Genomic DNA, 16981 nt, shown 5'->3' with positions numbered 1-16981 from the left:
TTAGTATACACAACTTTCAGAAAAGTTGTGAAAACATAAAATGCAAAGAAACTCATAGGATACTTTCTTGTATTAAAAAATATTCAGGCCCTGGCTGATTTGCTCAGTGGTAGAACGTTGGTCCTATGTATGTAAGTCCTGGGTTCGATTCCCAGTCAAGACACACAGGAGAAGTGACCATCTGCCTCTCCACCCCTCTTTCTCACCTTTTTCTCTATATGTCTCTCTCTTCCCCTCCTGCAACCATGGGTAGGTTGGAACAAGTTGGTTCTGGGCACTGAGGATGGCTCCATGGCCTCACCTCAGGTGCTAAAATAGCTCAGTTGCTGAGCAACAGAGCAGTGGTTCCAGATGGACAGAGCATTGCCCCATAGGGGGCTTGCCAGGTGGATCCTGGTGGGGCAGATCTCTGCCTCCTTACTCAGTTAAGAAAAAATTTAAAAATACATTCATCATAGAATTCCTTTAAAAAACAAACTATCCTAGTATATCAAAATAATACTGACCTACTCAAATTTATTATTCATAGTTTTCCTTGGTATTTCTGGGTTTATTTGAAAATTTATTTTTATTAATATCAAGTAACTCAAATTTGAGATCTTAACCTAAAATAAAATATGGCAAGGTTTATATATAGTATATATTTACAATGTCTTAAACCCTCCATTTCAAGCCTGTGGACCAATTTCCAAATAAACCATGTGAAATAAACACAAAGCTCTGGCTGCCTCTTTGACCCAGCCCATTTGTGCTGTCTGCATGACTGACAGATTCATTGCCAAGTATCTCCTACCTCTTGCAGGCATGTCAGGAGAGATGACTGTGATCACCTATTAGAGTAGAGCCAAATGGACAAAGTTCAGGATGGTTATCTAGAATTCCTGTGATCAACTATTATCAAAGTCCCCAGGCTTTCTTTAATGATGAAAATGTCAAACTCAGGAAGAAATGTCTGCCACCACTTCCTTTTTTTTTTTTTTTCAATGGGGCGACATCAATAAATCAGGATACATACATTCAAAGATAACAAGTCCAGGTTATCTTGTCTTTCAATTATGTTGCATACCCATCACCCAAAGTCAGATTGTCCTCTGTCACCTTCTATCTAGTTTTCTTTGTGCCCCTCCCCCTCCCCCTTTCCCTCTCCCTTTCCCCCCTACCCCCGTAACCACCACACTCTTATCAATGTCTCTTAGTTTCACTTTTATGTCCCACCTACGTATGGAATAATGCAGTTCCTGGTTTTTTCTGATTTACTTATTTCACTTCGTATCATGTTATCAAGATCCCACCATTTTGCTGTAAATGATCCGATGTCATCATTTCTTATGGCTGAGTAGTATTCCATAGTGTATATGTGCCACATCTTCTTTATCCAGTCATATATTGACAGGCTTTTTGGTTGTTTCCATGTCCTGGCCACTGTGAACAATGCTGCAATGAACATGGGGCTGCATGTGTCTTTACGTATCAATGTTTCTGAGTTTTTGGGGTATATACCCAGTAGAGGGATTGCTGGGTCATTAGGTAGTTCCATTTTCAGTTTTTTGAGGAACCACCATACTTTCTTCCATAATGGTTGTACTACTTTACATTCCCACCAACAGTGTATGAGGGTTCCTTTTTCTCCACAGCCTCTCCAACATTTGCTATTACCTGTCTTGTTAATAATAGCTAATCTAAGAGGTGTGAGGTGGTATCTCATTGCAGTTTTGATTTGCATTTCTCTAATAACTAAAGGAGATGAGCATCTTTTCATATATCTGTGGAACATTTGTACTTCCTCCTGGGAGAAGTGTCTGTTCATGTCCTCTTCCCATTTTCTTATTGGATTGTTTGTTTGTTTGTTGTTGAGTTTTATGAGTTCTTTGTATATTTTGGATATTAGGCCCTTATCTGAGCTGTTGTTTGAAAATATCATTTCCCATTTAGTTGGCTTTCTGTTTATTTTGTTATCAGTTTCTCTTAGTGAACAAAAACTTCTTAGTCTGATGTAGTCCCATTCATTAATTTTTGCCTTCACTTTTCTTGCCATTGGAGTCAAATTCATAAAATGCTCTTTAAAACCCAGGTCCATGAGTTGAGTACCTATGTCTTCTTCTATGTACTTAATTGTTTCAGGTCTTATGTTTAGATCTTTGATCCATTTTGAGTTAATTTTAGTACAGGGGGACAAACTGTAGTCCAGTCTCATTCTTTTGCATGTGGCTTTCCAGTTTTCCCAGCATCATTTATTGAAGAGGCTTTCTTTTCTCCACTGTATGTTCTTGGCTCCTTTATCAAAAATTATTTGATTATATATATGTGGTTTTATTTCTGGAATTTCTATTCTGTTCCATTGGTCTGAGTGTCTACTTTTCTGCCAATACCATGCTGTTTTGATTGTCGTGGCCCTATAATATAGTTTGAAGTCAGGTATTGTAATGCCCCCAGCTTCATTCTTTTTCTTTAGGATTGCTTTGGCTATTCGGGGCTTTTTATAGTTCCATATAAATCTGATGATTTTTTGCTCTATTTCTTTAAAAAATGTCATTGGAATTTTGATGGGAATTGCATTAAATTTGTATATTGCTTTGGGTAATATAGCCATCTTGATTATATTTATTCTTCCTAACCAAGAACAAGGAATATTCTTCCATCTCATTATATCTTTTTGATTTCTCTTAACAATGGTTTATAGTTTTCATTATATAAGTCCTTTACATTCTTTGTTATGTTTATTCCTAAGTATTTTATTTTTTTTTGTTGCAATTGTGAAGGGGATTATTCTTTTGAGTTCGTTCTCAATTGTTTCATTGTTGGCATATAGAAAGGCTATTGACTTCTGTATGTTAATTTTGTATCCTGCGACCTTACTGTATTGGCTTATTGTTTCTAGTAGTCTTTTTGTGGATTCTTTGGGGTTTTCGATGTATAGGATCATATCATCAGCAAAAAGTGATACCTTTACTTCTTCTTTTCCGATATGGATGCCTTTTACTTCTTTGTCTTGTCTGATTGCTCTAGCTAGAACCTCTAGTACCACATTAAATAAGAGTGGAGAGAGTGGACAACCCTGTCTTGTTCCTGATTTAAGGGGTAAAGCCTTCAGTTTAGTGCCATTTAATATGATGTTAGCTGATGGTTTATCATATATGGCCTTTATCATGTTGAGATATTTTCCTTCTATACCCATTTTGTTGAGAGTCTTAAACATAAAATTGTGTTGTATTTTATCAAAAGCCTTTTCTGCATCTATTGATAAGATCATGTGGTTTTTGTTTTTTGTTTTGTTGATATGGTGTATTACGTTAACCGTTTTACATATGTTGAACCATCCTTGAGATTCTGGGATGAATCCCACTTGATCATGATGTATTATTTTTTTAATATGTTGTTGTATTCGATTTGCTAGTATTTTGTTTAGTATTTTAGCATCTGTATTCATTAGAGATATTGGTCTGTAGTTTTCTTTTTTTGTGCCATCCTTGCCTGTTTTTGGTATGAGGGTTATGTTGGCCTCATAAAATGTGTTTGGAAGTATTGCTTCTTCTTCAATTTTTTGGAAGACTTTGAGTAGAATAGGAACCAAGTCTTCTTTGAATGTTTGATAAAATTTGCTGGTATAGCTGTCAGGGCCTGGACTTTATTTTTGGGGAGGTTTTTAATGGTTCTTTTCTATTTCTTCTCTACTAATAGGTCTGTTTAGGCTTTCTGCTTCTTCTTGACTCAGTCTAGGAAGGTTGTATTGTTCTAGGAATTTATCCATTTCTTCTAGATTGTTGAATTTAGTGGCATAAAGTTTTTCATAGTATTCTACAATAATTCTTTGTATATCTACAGTGTCCGTGGTGATCTCTCCTCTTTCATTTTGGATTTTGTTTATATGAGTTCTTTCTCTTTTTTCCTTGGTAAGTCTTGCCAAGGGTTTGTCAATTTTGTTGATCTTTTCAAAGAACAAGCTCTTTGTTCTATTAATTTTTTCTATAGTTTTACTGTTCTCTATTTCATTTATTTCTGCTCTGATTTTTATTATCTCCTTTCTTTGGCTGGTTTTGGGTTATCTTTCCTCTTCTTTTTCTAGTTCCTTAAGGTGTGAAGTTAAGTGGTTCACTTGGGCTCTCTCTTGCTTGTTCATATATGCCTGAAGTGATATGAACTTCCCTCTTATCATTGCTTTTGCTGCATTCCATAGATTCTGATATGTTGTATTGTCATTTTCATTAGTCTGTATATATCTTTTGATCTCTGCACTTATTTCTTCTTTGACCCATTCATTTTTTAAAAGTATGTTGTTTAGTTTCAACATTTTTGTGGAATTTTTTTCCTCTTTTTTGCAGTTGAATTCTAGTTTCAAGTCTTTATGATCAGAAAATATGCTTGGTACAAATTCAATGTTTCTGAATTTTCTGATGTTGTTTTTGTGGCCCAACATATGGTCAATTCTTGAGAACGATCCATGTACACTGGAGAAAAATGTATACTCAGTCACTTTGGGATGAAAAGTTCTGTAGATGTCTGTAATATCCAGGTGCTCTAGTGTTTTGTTTAATGCCAATATATCTTTGTTGATTCTCTGTTTGGATGACCGATCTAGAGCTGTCAGCGGTGTATTGAGGTCTCCAAGTATGATTGTATTTTTGTCAGTTTTTGTTTTAAGGTCAATAAGTAGCTGTCTTATATATTTTAATGCTCCTTGGTTTGGTGCATATATATTAAGAATTGTTATGTCTTCTTGATTCAGTGTCCCCTTAGCCATTATGAAATGGCCATTTTTGTCTCTGAGTACTTTTGTTGTCTTGTAGTCAGCATTATCAGATATAAGTATTGCTACGCCTGCTTTTTTTTGGATGTTATTTGCTTGGAGTATTGTTTTCCAGCCTTTCACTTTGAATTTGTTTTTATCCTTGTTACTTAGATGAGTTTCCTGTAGGCAGCATACAGTTGGATTTTCTTTTTTAATCCATTCTGCTACTCCGTGTCTTTTTACTGGTGAGTTTAATCCATTTACATTTAGTGTAATTATTGACACTTGTGAGTTCACTATTGCCATTTTATAGATTGCTTTCTGTTAGTTTTGTGTCTTGTTTGATCCTTCTCTTTCATTTTTCTATCTTTTGTTTTTATTTGTTTGTATTCCATACATCTTTCCTCTGTTGCTCTCTTTTTTATCTCATGTGCTTCTGTGGTGGTTTTTTCAATGGTGGTTACCTTTAAGTAATGAAAAGGGTTCCTACCCTGTTCATTGTACTGCACTATTTTGTGCGTACTTTTGCACTCCATTGTCCTTTGCTACTGTTAATCTCCATCCTCTCCCCCGTTTCTTTTTGTTGTTGTTACAGTTTAAATTTGGTTTTATTGTGTTCTTCTTGGAGGTTTTACTTGTGGCTTTATTTTTTTTTGTTCTTTTTATCTGATTGGAGAACCCCCTTTAGTAATTCCTGGAGTGGGGGTTTTCTGATGATAAATTCCCTCATCTTTTCTGTATCTGTGAATGTTTTTATTTCTCCTTCATATTTGAAGGATAGCTTTGATGGGTATAGTATTCGTGGCTGAAAGTTCCTCTCTTTCAGGGCTTTAAATATTGGGGTCCACTCTCTTGTAGCTTGTAGAGTTTCTGCTGAGAAATCTGATGATAATCTAATGGGCCTTCCTTTATATGTTGTATTCTTTTCCCTGGCTGCCTTGAGAATTTATTCTTTGCCATTGGTTTGTGCCAATTTCATTATGATGTACCTTGGAGTAGGTTTGTTGGGGTTAAGAAAACTCGGAGTTCTGTTTGCTTCATAAATTTGAGGCTTTAGTTCTTTCCACAGGCTTGGGAAGTTCTCATTTATTATTTGTTTGAGTATGTTCTCCATTCCATTTTCTCTCTCTTCTCCCTCTGATATACCTATTATTCTTATGTTATTCTTTCTGATGGAGTCAGATAATTCTTGTAGGGCTATCTCATTTTTTTTAATTTTTGAGTCTCTTTCTTCTTCTCTCTGTTGTGCCTCAAGTCTCTTGTCTTCTATTTCACTAATCCTCTCTTCTATCTGGCCTGTTCTATTAGCTAAGCCTGTTACCTTGTTTTTCAGCTCTTGAATTGAGTTTTTCATCTCTGTTTGATTTGTTTTTATAGTTTCAATATCCTTGGTAATATATTCTTTGTGTTCAATGATTTGTTTTCTGAGCTCCCTAAATTGCCTTTCTGTGTTTTCTTGTATATCTCTGAGTATTTTTAGGATTTCTATCTTGAATTCTCTGTCATTTAGCTCCAAGGTTTCCAATATATTAAATTTTTTCTCCATAGATTTTTCCTCATCTAGTTGTGTTACCACTCTTTCTTTTGTATCCATGATATTCGATTTTCTCTTCCTTAATGGCATCTGAGGGTGGTTTGTTGATAGTATTTATGAGATTTAATAAAGAATAAAAAGTTAAAAAAATAAATAATCAAAAAAAGTTGTTTTTTTAAAAAATAATAATGAAATAAAGAAAAATAAAATAATAAAACAATTTTAAAAGAATTTAAAAAAAAGAAAATTATTCATCCCCCCCTTCTTTTTTCCTCTCCTCTCCTCTCCCCTCTTTCTTGAGAAAATCTTGTGGTGAACTGTGAATTATATTGTATTTAATAGAACATACAATGCCTGTAATGGAGGGCCTGAATTGGGGAAAAGTAATAAAGGGACAAAAAAAAAATTAAAAAAGGGGGGTATGGACCCACAAAAAGCAAATATGAAAAAATTTGGATCAAGAATAAAATGATTTGCGTTTAGGTGTTTGTTGACTAAGAGATATGATGAGAGGAATGAGAGGGAAAAAGGAAAATGGGGGGACAAATTAAAAAATTACTATTGTATTTAGTGGAACAAGAGCTTGATAAAATGGAGAGCCAGGGATGAGAGCACTGCTAGTGAGTTAAAAAGGTGAAGTAAGCCCTGGCCGGTTGGCTCAGCGGTAGAGCGTCGGCCTAGCGTGCGGAGGACCCGGGTTCGATTCCCGGCCAGGGCACATAGGAGAAGCGCCCATTTGCTTCTCCACCCCTCCGCCGCATTTTCCTCTCTGTCTCTCTCTTCCCCTCCCGCAGCCAAGGCTCCATTGGAGCAAAGATGGCCCGGGCGCTGGGGATGGCTCTGTGGCCTCTGCCTCAGGCACTAGAGTGGCTCTGGTTGCAACATGGCGATGCCCAGGATGGGCAGACCATCGCCCCCTGGTGGGCAAAGCGTCGCCCCTGGTGGGCGTGCCGGGTAATTCCGGTCGGGCGCATGCGGGAGTCTGTCTGACTGTGTCTCCCTGTTTCGAGCTTCAGAAAAATGAAAAAAAAAAAAAAAAAAAAAGGTGAAGTAAAAACCCCCCAAAATGCCACAAACATAAGTTTGAGTCCCAGATAAAATAATTTGTTTGTTATTGAGGTTTGAATAAGAGGAGACGTAAAGGAGAAAGGAAGAAACTAATATAGAGGTAAAAAAGAAAGAGAGAGAGAGAAAAAAAAGAGGGAACCACTAAAAGAAGAAAAAAGAAAAAAGAGGAGAGAGAGAGAGAGAGTTATGGGTTTTGGAGTGCAACCCTCATAGAGAGAATGGAAGAGGAAAGAAAAGATAATGGGAGATGTAACACTTATGGGTAGTATAGTTTAAGGAGAGGAGAGATTAAGACCAGTAGAGAGTTAAACGACCAAATTGGAGGAGGAAAAAAAAAAAATCAAGGATGAAGATAAGAGAAACAAACGAACAAATATAATAAAATGGGATAGGTTATAAAGTCTGTGAATTTTTTTTGTTTTTGAGAGGTTATCTTCTTGCTTTTTCTTTTCTCTCCCTCTTCCTGGTTGGTGACTCTGCACCCCGGGTTCTGCCCCTTTGGCACGCTCAGGTAGAGGTTTGTAGTTCATAAGTCTCTATGGCGATGTCATGTATTGTGCTTCAGTCTCGTTGGCAGTTGAGGCTCATTAGCATTTATAGGCTCTGACAGTGAGAGAGTCTGTGTTCCTGGAGCCTTTCTCCTAGTCTTTCCTTCCTCAATTAGTAGCCTGATAATCCAGCTATGGGGTTGCTGCTGCCTCTGCCTGGATAGTAAGAGGCTCAAAGAGCTGGCCACTCCCCACTCTATTCCCACTCAGCAGAGGGCTCTGGGTAAGGCTCAGTCAATCAGAGCTGCTAGCATAATCAGCCGGGGCTTCTGCCCACTCAAAGACCTCTGGCTCTGCCACTCTGTCCGGTAACACGGGCGGGCACCCACTCCCGGGGCACTTGGAGGAAACTCTCATTCACTATCTGCGCACGCAGACCAGGATGTCAGAGTTGAAGTCTTGCCCTCTGAGTGAAACCTCCCACCCGCACTGAAAAGTTCCAGCGTTGGAATTGGCTCTTGCTCCGTCCCCGTGTGTGGCTTTTTCAAGGTGCTGGGGTGTCCTGAGATTCCGCTTTAGGCCCACACAAAGGCCCCTGACTCTGCCCCTCTGTGGGATAACACTGGCAGGCACTGCCAAGGCACTCGGAGGAATCTCTCTCTCACTATCTGCACGTGCAGACCAGGATATCAGACCAGTGGCCTCACCCTCTGAGTGAAACCCCTCCTGCATGAAAAATTTCCAATGTTGGAATTAGTTCTCTCTCCCTCCCCGTGCACGGCTCCTCCAGGTTGCCTGGGCAGCCTGGAGATTCCACTTTCAGCCCACACAAAGGCCTCTGACTCTGCCTCTCTGTGGTACAACACGGGTGCACACTCCCGGGGCTTTGGAAGGAATCTCTCGCCCACTATCTGCGCTTGCCGACCAGGAGATTGGGTAAAATGGCTGCCCCGCTTGTCTTTCTTTGTCTGGGTTTGGTGCGAGTGTTAGCTGTATTGCCCGGGTTGCCACAGGAACAGTTTTTCCTCGGCTTGGATCTCCGTGCCACAGCCTGTTTCGGCCGTTTGTGCCGCGGCCTGGATCTATTCACCCCCTTTGCCTGCCTTAGTTTCTATATTCTCAGTTTCCAGTGAAAGCCGCCCTGTTTAGGTTAGTGAGGAAGGCGGAGCATTTCTTACTCCCTATTTCCTTCAGGGTTTGGTTATATATTTAGCCAATTTTTTGCTCGATCATACCTTTGGTTGTATTGCGAAACATCTGGAGGTTCCAAGGATAGGTTTTTCTGTTTCTGGTTGAAGATCTTGTTGAGGTTTGGGGGAGATTTATCGGTATTGCTTCCTACCCCGCCATTACTCTGACGTCATCTCCCCCACCACTTCTTGAAACACAGTGGACAGAGGAATTTGGAGAAAGGCTTTTAAAGTTTTTAAATCAAGATCATTTATTATGAGCATAAGTAAAGATCTTGCATAAGGCTTGATCTGTTTTGACCTTTGCTCTCTTTCACCTCTTTCACTCTTTACTCCCATGGTTCATGCTAATTAAACAATCACCACTCCATTTCCACTCCTGCCATATCCTCCCTATCAAAAGTGTGGACAGTAAGAACAGAATTCAGGAAATAGTTGTAAAGATTAAAAAATATGGCTACCTTTTCTGATGACATTAGCTTTTATTAGTAAACACTGCCAAACTAATTTTTATCATTTTTTTATTCAAACGATTCTCTAACATCTACACATGCAGTTGGGTCATTTACATGGTGGCATATGTCTGACTTGCCTTATGAGAAAGAATGTGGCATAGAACTGCAGCATCTTTTTTACTAGGTGAGAAAGTGTTCTGGATATACCATACCAGGTGGGTAGAACAGGCAATGGGGAAGTAGGGCTGCTTGGCAAACAATTTGATGGGAATTTGTCTTCAAGAAGTGTCCCTGGAGCTAAGTCAGAAAAGAGGCATCCAAGAGAACCAAGATGGCAGCGGAGTAGGCAGACACACAGACTCCCAGCTCACACCACCAAACTGGATTACAAATTAATTTAGGAACAATCAGCGAGAAAAACCAATTTTGGATTAAAAGAACAGGTTTCAAAAACTAAGGAGCAAAGAAGAAGCAACACTGAGCCTGGTAGGAAATGCTGAGTCATGGTGGGTCTTCCCTGCTTCCAGGAACAAAGGTGGGATGAGACTGAGACCCAGGACGGCTCTCATTAAAAGGAGAAGAGAAGAGAACATCACTCACTGTCACTTGCCTGGGGACCTGGGAACAAGGTGAACTGAGAGGGCTGGCTTGTCTTTCAAAAGGAAAGTCGGGAAAGAGAGACAGATGGTGACAGGCAGAGGAATGCATGAGATGACCTGAGAAGCTGACTCATTTAGTGCGGAGGTGGCCATAGCTGGGGGAGGGGTTGAACCCTCATCAAAGCACAAGCCTGAAGTGGTTCCAAGTGACCCACCTCCAGAAATCTCTCCAGCTCCAATCAGAGCAACAAGACACAGCTGAAAACAGGAAGTGGGGAGGAGAGGCAGTAACTCAGGTCTCCATGGAGATTTGAGATACACTTTCCCCTACTGAAACACAGAAAGCACCCCACCCCCAGAAAGAAGCTGGCAGATCAGGCCTTCAGAATCTCAGGTTACACCCACCGCATTCCTGGATACAGCTCCAAATAAGCTCCCTGCTAAGATCAGTAAACAAGACTACCACTGAGTTCAGAAAACTGGGAAGAAAACAAACAAATCAAGACTTCAAAGAGGCTCTACTAGGTAAGGAGATCACAGCTGGAAGAATCCAACAAGTCATAGAGAATAATGGGTAGGCAGAGAAGCATAAGTCATATGCTTCAACAAGATAAATCCTCTGATAAAGTTTTGGACAATCAGAAGTAATCAAATTACTGAATGCAGAGTATAAAATAATGATTTTTAGGATGCTTAAATATCTCAAAGCTGCAATGGATGGACTTAATGAACACTTCAGTAAAGAAATTGAAAGCATCAAAAAGGACACAAAAATTATGAAGAAGAAACAGACAGAAATGACAAACACAATATCAGAGGTGAAGACTACACTGGAAGGAATTAAAAGCAGGCTGGATGAAGCAGAGAACTGAATCAGTGACTTAGAGGACAAGATAAGTGAAAGCATGGAAGCAAAGCAGCAAAAAGAAAAGAGACAAAAAAAACTGAGGAAACTCTAAGAGAGCTCTGTAACAACCTAAAGAGAAATAACATCACATATTAGGGGTTCCTGAAGAAGAAGAGAAAGAACAAGGGTTAGAGACTTGGTTCAATCAAATCATAGCTGAAAACTTCCCTAAATTGATGCAGGAAAAAGTCACACAAGTTCAGGAAGCACAGAGAATTCCATTAAAGAGAAACCCCCAAAATTCTACACCAAGACACATCATAATTAAAATACCAAAGCTAAGAGATAAAAAGAAAATATTAAAGGCTGCTAGAGAAAAAAAGGCTATCACCTACAAAGGAACCCCCATAAGGATGACATCTGACTTCTCAACAGAAACACTTGAGTCCAGAAGGGAATGGCAAGACATATTCAAAGTAATGCAAAACAAGAGCCTACAACCATGACTTCTTTATCCAGTAAGGCTATCACTAAAAATTGAAGGAGAAATAAAAAGCTTCCCAGACAAAACAAACAAAAAAGCCCAAGGAATGCATTACAACCAAACCAATGCTGCAAGAAATGTAAAGGGACCTATTGTAAACAGAACAAAAGGGGAATAGAATATAGTAAAAGAGGAATATAACTTTAAAGAATAAAATGGCAATAAACAACTACATATCAATAATAACCTTAAATGTAAATGGATTAAATGCTCCAATCAAAAGACAGAGTAGCTGAATGGATTAGAAAACAGGACCCATACATATGCTGTCTACAGGAGATGCACCTCAAAACAAAAGATACAAATAGACTGAAAGTAAAGAATGGAAAAAATATTTCATGCAAATGGAAATGAAAAAAAAAAGCTGAGGTAGCAATACTTATATCTGACAAAATAGACTTTAAAACAAAGAGTATAGTAAGGGATAAAGAAGGTCACTACATAATGATAAAGGGAGCAATCCAACAGGAAGAGATAAACATTATAAATATATATGCACCTAATATAGGAGCACCTAAATATATAAAGCAGATTTTGATGGACATAAAGGGAGACATCAACAGCAACTATAATAGTAGGGGATTTCAATGCCCCACTAACATCAATGAATAGATCCTCAAGGAAGAAAATTAACAAAGAAACAACAGAATTAAGGGATACACTGGATTTAATAGATATCCTCAGAACCTTTCACCCTAAAGCAGCAGAAAATACATTTTTTTTCAAGTGCTATGGTACATTCTCTAGGATAGACCACATATTAGGGCATAAAACAAGTCTGAAAAAATTTAAGAAGATTGAAACCATATCAAGCATCTTCTCTGACCATAGTGGCATGAAACTAGAAATCAACTACGATAGGAAAACTGAAAAACATCAAACACTTGGAAACTAAACAGCATGTTATTAAATAACGATTGGGTCAACAATGAGATTAAGGAAGAAATAACAAATTTCCTTGAAACAAATGAAAATGAGCATAGAACAACTCAAAATCTGTGGGATACAGCAAAAGCAGTTCTGAGAGGGAAGTTCATAGCATTACAGGTATACATTAAGAAGCTAGAAAAAGCTCAAATAAGTGACTTTATCCTGCAACTAAAAGAACTAGAAAAATAACAGCAAGTAAAGCCTAGAGGAAGTAGAAGGAAGAAAATAATAAAGATCAAAGCAGAAATAAATGACATAGGGACTAAAAAACATATACAGAGGATCAATGAAACCAAGAGCTGGTTCTTTGAAAAAGTATACAAGATTGATGAACCCTTAGCCAGACTCACCAAGAAAAAAAGAGAAAGGACTCAAATAAATAAAATTAGAAATGAGGGTAGAGAAGTAACAACGGACACAGCAGAAATACAAAGGATTGTAAGAAAATACTATGAAGAACTGTATGCCAAAAAATTAGACAACCTAGGTGAAATGGACAAATTCCTTGAAAAATATCATCTTTCAAAAATCAATCTGGAAGAATCAGAAAACCTAAATAGACAAATTACAACAAATGAGATTGAAATAGTTATCAAAAAACACCCAACAAACAAAAGCTCTTGGCCAGATGGCTTCACAGGCGAATTGTACCAAACTTTCAAAGAAGAACTAACTCCTATCCTTCTCAAGCTATTTCAAAAAATTCAAGAGGAGGGAAAACTTCCAAGCTCCTTTTATGAGGCGAACATAATTCTTATTCCAAAACCAGGCAAAGACAACACAAAGAAAAAAACTATAGGCCAATATCTTTGATGAATTTAGATGCTAAAATTCTCAACAAAATATTAGCAAACTGGATCCAGCAATACATGAAAAATATTATACACCATGATCAAGTGGGATTTATTCTGGGAAGGCAAGGCTGGTATAATATTCACAAATCAATCAATGTGATTCATCACATAAACTAAAGGAAGAACAAAAACCTCATGATAATATCAATAGATGCAGTAAAAGCATTTGATAAAATCCAGCACCCATTTATGATCAAAACTCTCAGTAAAGTGGGAATACATGGAACATACTTCAACATGATAAAGGCCATCTATGACAGGCCCACAGCCAACATCATACTCAATGGGAAAAAGTTAAAAGCCATCCCCTTAAGATCAGGAACAAGGCAGGGGTGCCCCCTTTCACCACTCTTATTCAATATAGTTTTGGAAGTCCTATCCACAGCAAATCAGACAAGAAGAAGAAATGAAAGTCATCCAAATTGGAAAAGAAGAAGTAAAACTATCATTATTTGCAGATGATATGATATTGTACCGAGGAAACCCTAAAGTCGCAGTCAAAAAACTACTGAACATGATAAATTAATTCAGCAAGGTGGTAGGATTTAAAATTAATATTCAGAAATCAGAGGCATTTTTATACACTAACAATGATCTTTCTGAAAGAAAAATTAAAAAAAAATCCCCTTCACTATTGCAACAACAACAACAGCAAATAATACCTAGGAGTAAATTTAACCAAGGAGACTAAAGACTTGTACTTGGAAAATTATAAAACATTGATAAAAGAAATCAATGAAGATACAAACAAGTGGAAGCATATACCATGTTCATGGCTAGGAAGAATAAACATCATTAAAATGTTTATATTACCCAAAGCAATTTATAAATTCAATGCAATTCCTATTAAAATACCAATAACATACTTCAAAGATATAAAAGAAATATTTTAAAAATTCATATGGCACAAAAAAAAGAACACGAATAGCCTCAGCAATCTTGAAAAAGAAGAATAAAGTGGGAGGTATCACACTTCCTGATATTAAGTTATACTACAAGGCCATTGTACTGAAAACAGCTTGGTACTGGCATAAGAACAGGCATACAGATCAATGGAACAGAACAGAGAACCCAGAAATAAAACCGCATCTTTATGAACAATTGATATTTGACAAGGGTTGTGATAGCATACAATGGAGTAAAGACAGACTCTTTAACAAATGGTGTTGGGAAAATTGGTCAGCTACCTGCAAAGAAATGAAACTAGATCATCAACTCACATCATTCACAAAAATAAACTCAAAATGGATAAAAGACTTAAACGTAAGTCATGAAACCATAAGCATCTTAGAGGAAAACATAGGCAGTAAGCTCTCCGACATCACTTGCAGCAATATATTTGCTGATTTATCTCCAATCACAAGGGAAATAAGGACAGGATAAACAAATGGGACAATATCAAACTAAAAAGCAATAGCACAGCTAAAGACAATATGAACAAAATAAAAAAGCAAACCACACAATGGGAGAATATATTCGACAATACATCTAATAAGGGGTCAATAACCAAAATTTATAAAGAACTTGTAAAACTCAACACCAGGAAGATAAAGAGTCCAATCCAAAAATGGGCAAAAGAGATGAATAGACACTTCTCCAACGAGGACATACAGATGGCCAATCGGCAGATGAAAAAATGCTCAACATCACTAATCATAAGAGAAATGCAAATTAAAACCACAATGAGATATCACCTCACACCAGTCAGAATGGTGCTCATCAACAAAACAACACAAGAGTAAGTGCTGGCGAGGATGTGGAGAAAAGGGAACCTTCCTGCACTGCTGGTGGGAATTCAGACTGGCACAGCCACTGTGGAAAACAGTATGGAGATTCCTCAAGAAATTAAAAATCGAACTGCCTTTTGACCCAGCCATCCCACCTTTAGGAATATACCCAAGAATACCATAGCACAGCTTAAAAAGGAGAAATGCACCTCCATGTTTATGGCAGCATTGTTCACAATAGCGAAGATCTGGAAACAGCCCAAGTGTCCGTCAGTGGAAGATTGGAATAAAAAGCGGTGGTACATATACACAATGGAATACTATGGGGCCATGACAAAGAAGGAAATATTATTTTTTTGCGACAACATGGCTGGAACTGGAAACTATTATGTTAAGTGAAATAAGCCTGGCAGAGAAAGAAAAATATCATATGACCTCACTCATATGAGGAATTTGACAAACAATATGAACTGAGGAGTGAAATAGAGACAGAGGCGGGTTGAAAGGATCCAGAAGAAAAGCGGACAGAGGGAAAGGAGATGATAGGGTGATAGGATGGGATGAGAGCAGAAAAGGAAATCCTGGAGGGAAGGAGGAAGGGCTTTACCAGGGAAGGAGACAGGGGGGATGAACACAGTGACATTAGAATCTATGTAAACACAATAAAAAAAGATAAAGCAAGGATAGCAACTTGGGCTTTCTAGGTTAAGAAAACTTTATCTAAAAAGAAAAGAAAAGAAAAGAGGCATCGAAGTTGTAAAATACTCAGGCACTCATTAAATTCTATTCTAATCATGTATGACCAATGTTTCCCCAAGCAGAGCCCATCTTTGCTAAAGTGGGTTTTACAGTTTACAGGGAATGCATCTCAATATGGACTCACCCATTGTGCATTGGAAAATAGACAACCATACCTGATGGTCATTTAATTTCATTGTCCATTGCATTCATGACTCACATATTAATTTATTAAAAATGTTCTACCTGTGGCTAAGATTTTTTACAGCAATGACACAGAGCATAGTTTTGCATCAACGGAGTCCAGAAAGCCCAGTCACATGCTTCTGTGTCATCTCCCTTCTGGAATTTCATAAGTAAGCTCTCTCTAGCAGTGAAATATAGAAATATGTGTGGTATGTCTATGCTCATGGAAGCCCCTGGGAGTCTGGAGGTCTGGCCATATGCACATCTTTTGCTATGCATTCAGCCATGGCAAGAGAAACTCAGGACCCCAATAATAACACCAAGTAGTTATCATCAATTTGATGTGTGTGCAAAGCAAACTGATAAATTGGTAGGATGTGGTTTATTGCTCTACGAAGGTGTATATGACAACATTATCAATCACTAACATACAGAATATTCTGAGGACCACATTCCCAAGGATTGGCCAAGACTCAGTCATGCTTCCAGATTCTTTTGGAGATAGCTGTACTAAGCAACCAGACCTGTTCTGTTAACTCCTTTCTCACACTCTCCTTTGCCTCCAGTTGATTTGAGGAATTAACATTTTTTTGCTCCTGCTGTTGTTGTTATTATTGTGTTCATTCATTCTTTTATTTAACATATATTCACTAAAGTAACAACATGTATAAAACCTTCTGGTATGAGAGAATGGTCAATAATTGTGTTGATGAGAAAAGCCATACACATAGGTAAAATAAAAAGACTATAATAGAACAATCACAATGCAGTCATAAGTACATAATATTACCATAAATTTTATCTATCACAAATATGTATTTGAAAAAGTTTATATTTAGAAAACAAAATGCTAGGAAGTCAGAAAGGGAAGTGATGGGAGGCTGGCAGCTCTGAGTGGAGTTGGGTATAGTGAAGGATGTGGAGAGCAGGGAGCAGGCAGATAGAACAGACAAGAGCAGGGAGCATAGTGTGTGTACTATCATGACCCATAGCTCTGAGGTGGGACTTCATGAGGTATATGTAAAGTCACTGTGATAAGTTATGAGTTGTGTGAAGACCATATTTTAGAGAATTCTGAATATCAGACTAAGAAAA

This window comes from Saccopteryx leptura, chromosome 3 (assembly GCF_036850995.1).
Source record: "Saccopteryx leptura isolate mSacLep1 chromosome 3, mSacLep1_pri_phased_curated, whole genome shotgun sequence".
Classification (NCBI taxonomy): domain Eukaryota; kingdom Metazoa; phylum Chordata; class Mammalia; order Chiroptera; family Emballonuridae; genus Saccopteryx; species Saccopteryx leptura.
The sequence above is the reverse complement of the archived record's forward strand: the minus strand, read 5'-3'. Positions refer to the sequence as shown.